A 7,505-nucleotide genomic window follows, 5' to 3' on the forward strand; every position below is an offset into this window, starting at 1 on the left:
GAGGTCCTAGACTTAAGTCCCACTGCTCTCATGCAGTAGCGCCCTTGAGTAAGGTGCTATAAACGACATAAACTCTTGCTGGGTCATAACTTATATAGCAGTTTATTTATTGTGCAAATATAATCAATAATACTCTAACCTGCTAAAGGCAACTTAGGACTGGGTCAAGGTAACAGTTGTTACTCTATATTTAGGTCTTGAAGTTGACTTTCTTGCAATGAGTATTTAAAAAGTGGTGACATTTTTCGTACGCCGCATATGAGTAACTACTTCAACTTTTTGTTGACATCGCGTTGAGGAAATGTGATTTTGTAAACAGACCAAAAACAGATGTTTTTAGATTAATTGAGCAAATTATAAAGTAAAAACAAAGAAATGTTAAGATATATTTAAGTTAAAAAAATCAGAAAAGTTATGGTCTGGCAATATTTGCCAAAATTGTTTGCGTTAGCTGATATATTCTGGATAAAATTTTAAGTTAATTTTAGACATAAATTAAATCTTTTTTGCTGAATAATGTTTTTATTATTTTATTAATATTTAAACAAATAACGAACAATTTTTATTTATCAAATTTTAAAATTATATATACTGTAATAATGGCAGAACACTTGGCTTCACTACATGAGGTCCTGGGTTCGATTCTCATCGCTTCCATGCTGTAGCGCTCTTAAGTAAGGCGATATAAACCGTATGAACTTCTGCTGAGCCAGCACTTAACCAGCAGATTTTTTTAAGTTGTCAAGTCGACCTTTCCGCATCACTAATTAATAATTGTAAAAATATATTTTAACAGAATTTAAATTCAGTTTACCTTAACATTAGGAAAACAATTTGAAAATGGTTAAAACATTTAAAGGGGAGCCCATGTATCATTGGTATTGTATAACAATCCTAATGTTGTGTTATGGGTTTGGGGAGTTGGGTCATTTTATGATTGGTGTCACCTCAAAGGAAATGGCACAGGACGTTCATTTTGGAGACATGGCTTGTTTGACCTTGGACATAAATGTTGAAAAACTGTCAAACACAAAATGCAGAGATGTGAAGAATTCAACACAGTGAGTAGTTGTTAATTTTGCATGCTAATATTATCTTGTTTTCTTAGATCTATATTAGACAATACTAAAGGTAAACGTTAACAAAAATTTGGAGAATGTGGGATGGAACGGAAATTTTGTATTTCACTGTGGGATAAAGTCGGTATTTATTTAGGACTGAGGGATGATAGGGAAAAGTATAAAAATTTTGCCCTTTTCGCATTCAGTGATTTTTTGTTAACGTTTACATATGCCCCCTTACTATTTTCCGAACCCTCAACTTTTCACATTCTGTATTTTAGTACCATCTTATATATATTGACTGTTTTATTTCCAGTTTCAAAAGGTTTAATTGTAAATAAATTTAACTCCTGACGACATAGTGTAGTGGTAAGACACTTGGCTTCACTAAACTAGGTTCTGGGTTTGATCCCCACTGCTTATATACTTTAGCTTCTTTAAGTAAGGCCTATTATTAATAGAAACTTTTGCTACGACAATTATCAGCAGATTAATGACTGTAAAATATATTTAATAATATCCATAAATTCTAAAGCTAACTTAGATTTACTTTAACATGCCATCAGCTGGAGTCAAACCCAGGATCTTAGTTCTTATTAAAGGATGCTACAACACAACTGTAGTGGGAATCAAACCAAGAACCTCAGGTCTTACTTAAGAATGCTACAACATGCCAGCAGTGGGAATCAAACCCAGGATCTCACGTCTTACTTAACGATGCTACAACATGCTAACTAATAAAGTAAATTATTAATAATCTTAATTTTTAGATGTAATCTCATGGGATAGAATGGAACGATATATTGTGAATGGAATTACTCAGGCCAGGGAATAGAATACCAAGTTCTTGCTGGTCCAATATTTATTGCCATTTTTACTGTTATGGGAGTTGTAATGGGAGTTGTTGGCGATAAATATAACAGGTTGATTACCGACTATTTTTTATATTAATTTATCCTCAATGTGGAAAGGTCAACTTTACGACCTAAACATAGAGTAACATCATTTACTCTGACCCATTATCGAGTTGCCTTCAACAGTTTATGATATTATAGATTATAATTGCCCATTAAGTAAGCTGCTGATAAAGTGCTGGCTCAGCAGGAGTTTATACCGTTTATAGCGCCTTACTTAATGGCGCTACAGAATGAGAGCTTTTTTTTTATAAAATCATTTTTTTTTGAGTAAATGAGAGGTAACTGAAAATGTGCTATTGTTAGTAAAATGGTGTTTTTTGGGAATATAGTTTTTGGTAAAATGTCAGTAACTCCATTTTCTATGCAAACCTAAAATCTCTTGAAAATTTTATTTTATTTATTTTGCTTTTCAATATTTAAATTTTGAATTAACTTTTATAAAACTCTTTTTATTTTATTGTTTAGAATCCAGATATTATCTGCAAGTGTTTTCTTTTACTCGGTAATGACTTTTACCACCGGATTTGCCGACACTTATTGGTTGTTAGCTTTGCTGAGAGTTGGCTTTGGGGCAGGGTGAGTTTAAAGTTTGTTTCAGTAAAAAAATATTTAAAAAATAAATAGTTTTTTGGACCAGTTATTATTTTTAATTAAATTTGTGGGTGAAGCATGGTGTAGTGGTAAGAGCACTTGGCATCACCACATGAGGTTCTTTGTTCAATTCCCACTGCTCTTATGCTATAGGGTCTTAACAAACCTTAATAATATCATATTTTTTTGTTTTGTATGTATAATAAATTCTTTTAAAAACCTAAAACTTTTTTCTCAGAGAGTCGGCCTGTACTCCTCTTACCTCAAGTTTGGTGGCCGACATTTTCTCACAGAAAGTTTGAGCTTTTGCGATGAGTTTTTTCAACTTTGGAATTTATTTTCGATATGGTTTGGCATTTGCTGTTGGAAATTATGTAACTGACGCCAACATTCTTGGAATGGTGAAAATTTTTTAAATATTTTTGACCGGCAGCATGGTGTAGTAGTCAGAACACTTGGCTTTACTACATGAGGACCTGGGTTCGATTCTCACTACTCTCATAACGTAGTAGCCTACCCTTTTTTTGAACGATTTATTTTTAGGTTTTTTTATCAAATCAACCCCCAAAAAATTAATTTTATTGTTTTGAATTGATTTTTAACTAATCTTTTGTTAATTTTTTCTTAGAGCTGGCGTTGGTGTTACTTTATAGCTGGAGCTCCAGGCATAATTATGGCGATTATTTTATATTTCTCTGTCAAAGAACCAGAACGTAAAATTATAGAACAAGCTGAAGAGAAAAACAAATATGAGATAGACTTTGGTATTTAATACTTTTGATAAATTGTTTAATAAATAAAACTGTTTTTGGGATTTATTTATCCTCGATGTGGGAAAGTCGATCCCACGACCTAAACAAAGAGTAACATCAGTTACCCCAACCTGGTCTCAAATTGACTTTGGCAGTTTGGGATATTATTCAATATATTTGTCCGATAATTAATCTGCTGATTAAGTGTTGGCTCAGCAGGTGTTCACACCGTTTATAACACTTACTTAAGGGTGCTACAGCATGAGAGCAGTGGGGATTGAACTCACGACCTTATGTGTGGTGTAGCAAGTGTTCTTACCACTACACCATTCTGCCATTTTCATTATAAGAATTATGTTTTTTAAGTCTGCCGTAAAATTTCTTATTTTTTTGGAGAAATGTTTAAAAGTTATTTGGTCTATTTTGCAAACTATATTTTTAACTAAGCTATTTATAAACCTGGCTATAAATTTTATTATTTAGAAAAGCAGTCGGTGTTGATATCAATTTTGACAACTTTCAAATTATTTATCAAATCTCCAACTATCTTATTGTTACTGGTTGGGGCTTCATTCAGACATTCTGGTGAGTTTTATATTTATGCAATAAAATCCTTAGTCGGTGCTTCAACATGCCGCTACTGGAAATCAAGCTTTAAACCTCACCCTACATACTGTAGTGGTCAGATCACTTGGCTTTACTACATGAGGTCTTTGGTTCGATCCCTTCTGCTCTTAAACTGCCACAGGCAACTCGAGACTGGGTCGGGGTAACAAATATTCATCTATGTTCAGGTCATGAAGTTAACCTTCCCACATCGAGGATAACAAAATCTAAATCAAATTTTAATTTTTTCAGCAAGTTTTTGTTGGTCTTACAACAGTCAGTTATATTTTGATCAATATTACCCCGGCACAGAGGTGGGGTTGTGGATGAGTTTAACTTCCATCGTTGGTGGAACGATTGGGATAATCACTGGTGGAATTTTGTCCGATTTACTCGCTTCTAAATACTGTAATCTTTATTTTGATCATATTATTAAAAATTCGATTTTACTGAATGGACACTTTTCTAAAATAGTTTTCGAAAATGGCATTATCTGAAAATTTTGACATAAATTGAAGGTTGGCAGCATGGTGTAGTGGTCAAAACCCTTGTCTTTACTACATAAGTTCTGTTGTTCGATCCCCACTGCTTCCATGCTGTAGAGCCCTTAAGTAAGGTGCTATAAACGATATTAACTTCTGCTGAGCCAGCACTTAATCAGCAGCTTAATTATTGAGCAATTATAATATCCCAAACTGTCAACTTGAGACCGGGTCGGGGTAACTGATGTTACTCTATGTTTAGGTTGTGCATTCGACCTTCCCACGTTAAAGATAAATAAGTACAATAAAACAGTTTTATTTTCAGAGAAGGGATAGGGTATAAGGGGGTTAATATAAATGTCCCATTATGTGTAAATTGACAGTATTATTAATATAACAAAAATTTTGTAGATTTGTATTTAGAAATATTCCATTTTTTTGGGGGTTTAATTTTAAATCAATTTTTTTTAGGTGTACGAACAAGATTGTGGGTTTTGGTCGTTAGTCAAGCAATAGCCTGCCCTCTAGCGGCGGGAACTCTTTACTTTTCTCCGCCTTATGCTTTTATTTCGCTCTTTGGAGCTTATTTATTCGGTAAATAGTTTCATATTTTTTTAAGAGAACAGTTACCCCGACCCAGTTTCGAGATGACTTTATTGTAATCAAATTTTATTTAAAACACAGCGGAAATGTGGTTCGGAGTTTTGTTCACTGTTTTGGTTGAGTTCTTTCCTGCCCAGTCACGCGCGACAGCGATCGCTATGTTTATTTTTGTGATCAATAATATTGGAGGGAATGCCCCTCTTATAGTACCACCTATGATCAAAGTTTTAGGTTTCAGGGAAGCACTGTACATCGTTTACCCAGGATTTTACTTGGCTAGTAAGTTTTTTTTTTCTTTGTAACTGTTTATCCTCGATGTGGGAAGGTCAACTTTACGACCTAAACATGGAGGTATATTTGTTACCCTGACCCAGTCTCGAGTTGCCTGTGGCAGTTTGGGATATTATAATTGTTCGATAATTATGCTGCTGATTAAGTGCTGGCTTAGCAGGAGTTTATATCGTTTATAGCACCTTACTCAATAAAGTTACAGCTCAAGAGCAGTGGGAATCGAACCCAGGACCTCATGCAGCAAAGCCAAGTTTTTTAAATAATAATTTATTGGTTTATATAGTTTGATTTTTAAACCCTTTTTTTAGTTTTTACGAAAACTTTTTTCTAATTTCAGGTTCTTTTTTCTTTTTGTTGACTCAAATTTCTCTTCTGCGTGGTTCACTGCACATGAGCATTGAAGCGAATAATTGTGAAGAAAGTGAAGCGATAGTTAATAAAACAAAACTTTAAATTAAAAAATAAAGTTTTTGAATTATTTTAAACATTTATAAATTTAAAAAATTTTTATCATGACAATATTTTAATTTTATTAAATATTTATTAGTGAAATTTTTTTGCAAAAATTTTTTTAAAGTTATTTTTAATATTATACTAGCGAGTTATTTTAGTTCCTAAATTATTTGTTGCCATTCTTGCTGTTTTTATTTTCTAATTTATATTAACTAAACAGAAATTTAAATAATGTTAATTTTACAGTTTTTATTACTTTTAGGATTTTGTATTCCCTTACTTTATAATTACTCCATATTTTATGAGAAATTATTATTGTTTTATATTTCTGAAATATATTTTGTTTTTGTTACTTCTTTTAAAATTTTAGAAAACTATAAAATTGATATCATCTATTTTTTAAGATTATTTTTCAAAAATGCAAATTATTAATAGTGATGTGCCGATCAAAATGGTGATCGTAAATCGTCGATTTTTGAAGGTATTTTGCGATCACCCGATCAAGGTCCAAAATCGGCAGATCGGTAATTACGTCACATTTAATTTTACGTCACAAATAAACACGCACATGCCTTAACCACATAGATTTCCATAAACTTTTACAGCGCTTTATTTCCGCGCTAGTAAAATTGTTTTTAGTTCTTGTAAATGATACTGAATATTACGGTTAAATATTTAAACAAACGTGTGAATAAGTAAAAGTGTTGTAGGACTTGTTGTCAATTATTTAATTATAACAGTTTAATATTATCAAACTTATATCTATCATTATTATAAACTGGTTATTAATTGGTTTGGTAATGTCTAAGACTCCTGATCGGAAGGTTAATTTATGTATTACCGCTAAACTAAATTGTTTATCTGTTGTAAGATCACTAATAACTCTTGTGGTGACGGATTATATTAAAACAACAAACAAACGTGAAAAACGCTAAATAAAACTACATAATACATCTAACTTTATACATTTACAATAAAAGTTACATTACTCTATAAAAGGGCGTTAAACTTGTTACTAAATACAATATTTGTACAACTAACATTATACGATAACTGTGCCATATAATGTCATGGCTGCGGGTCTACGTCCGGGTAGAGACCGGTATACTAAGTAACCTAGATCAGTAATTATTCTACTGCATCTAAGTAACCTAGATCAATTATTCTACTGCATCTCAAGTTTCTCAGATACCAATTTTTCCCCTTTTTTCGCCGCAGCCGTCGGACAGTATTTTATTTATCTCGTTATTATTTTGGAATATTTTTGGGTTTATATACCCGAAATGTTGTTGTGCCTGACGGGTGGTGATTGACGTACGAGTTTTTAATGAGTCGAGGGCTGCTTTGGGTTTAATCCTTTTCTTGGTTTGTTCTTTATAGCACCAAAAAGGCGCTGATTAAAATGTTGTTCTGTTCATGATTTTAGATGGGTTTTATTGACAGTTTTTGTTGAACATTGATTACCATCTGTTCGTGCGTTTGAGAATATTCTGTTTTTGGCGTTTGGGCAGGTGATTTAACGAAGAGAAATGTATTGTTAATTATCGCCGCTGCCCGTGCCATTTGAGTTTATTGTTTCTCCAAAGAATCAGAACGTATTTAATCACAAATAATTCTCTTTTGATTATGCAACCCGTTGAACTCATTTCAACTCGCACTAGGGTCAAATGTATAGCATTATACATTGGATCCTATAAAGTCCACTTTCTTGCAATGAATATTTAAAAAGTGGTGACATTTTTCGTACGC

At 32.6% G+C, this 7,505-nt stretch overlaps 1 pseudogene; it reads left to right on the forward strand.

Annotated features, from left to right (window-relative positions):
* The first annotated feature begins 840 nt into the window (after nucleotides 1-840).
* LOC145755953 (protein spinster homolog 1-like) lies at nucleotides 841-5,756 on the forward strand (annotated as a pseudogene).
* The last annotated feature ends 1,749 nt before the right edge of the window (nucleotides 5,757-7,505 follow it).

This window comes from Corella eumyota, chromosome 6 (assembly GCF_963082875.1).
Source record: "Corella eumyota chromosome 6, kaCorEumy4.1, whole genome shotgun sequence".
Taxonomy (NCBI): Eukaryota; Metazoa; Chordata; class Ascidiacea; order Phlebobranchia; family Corellidae; genus Corella; species Corella eumyota.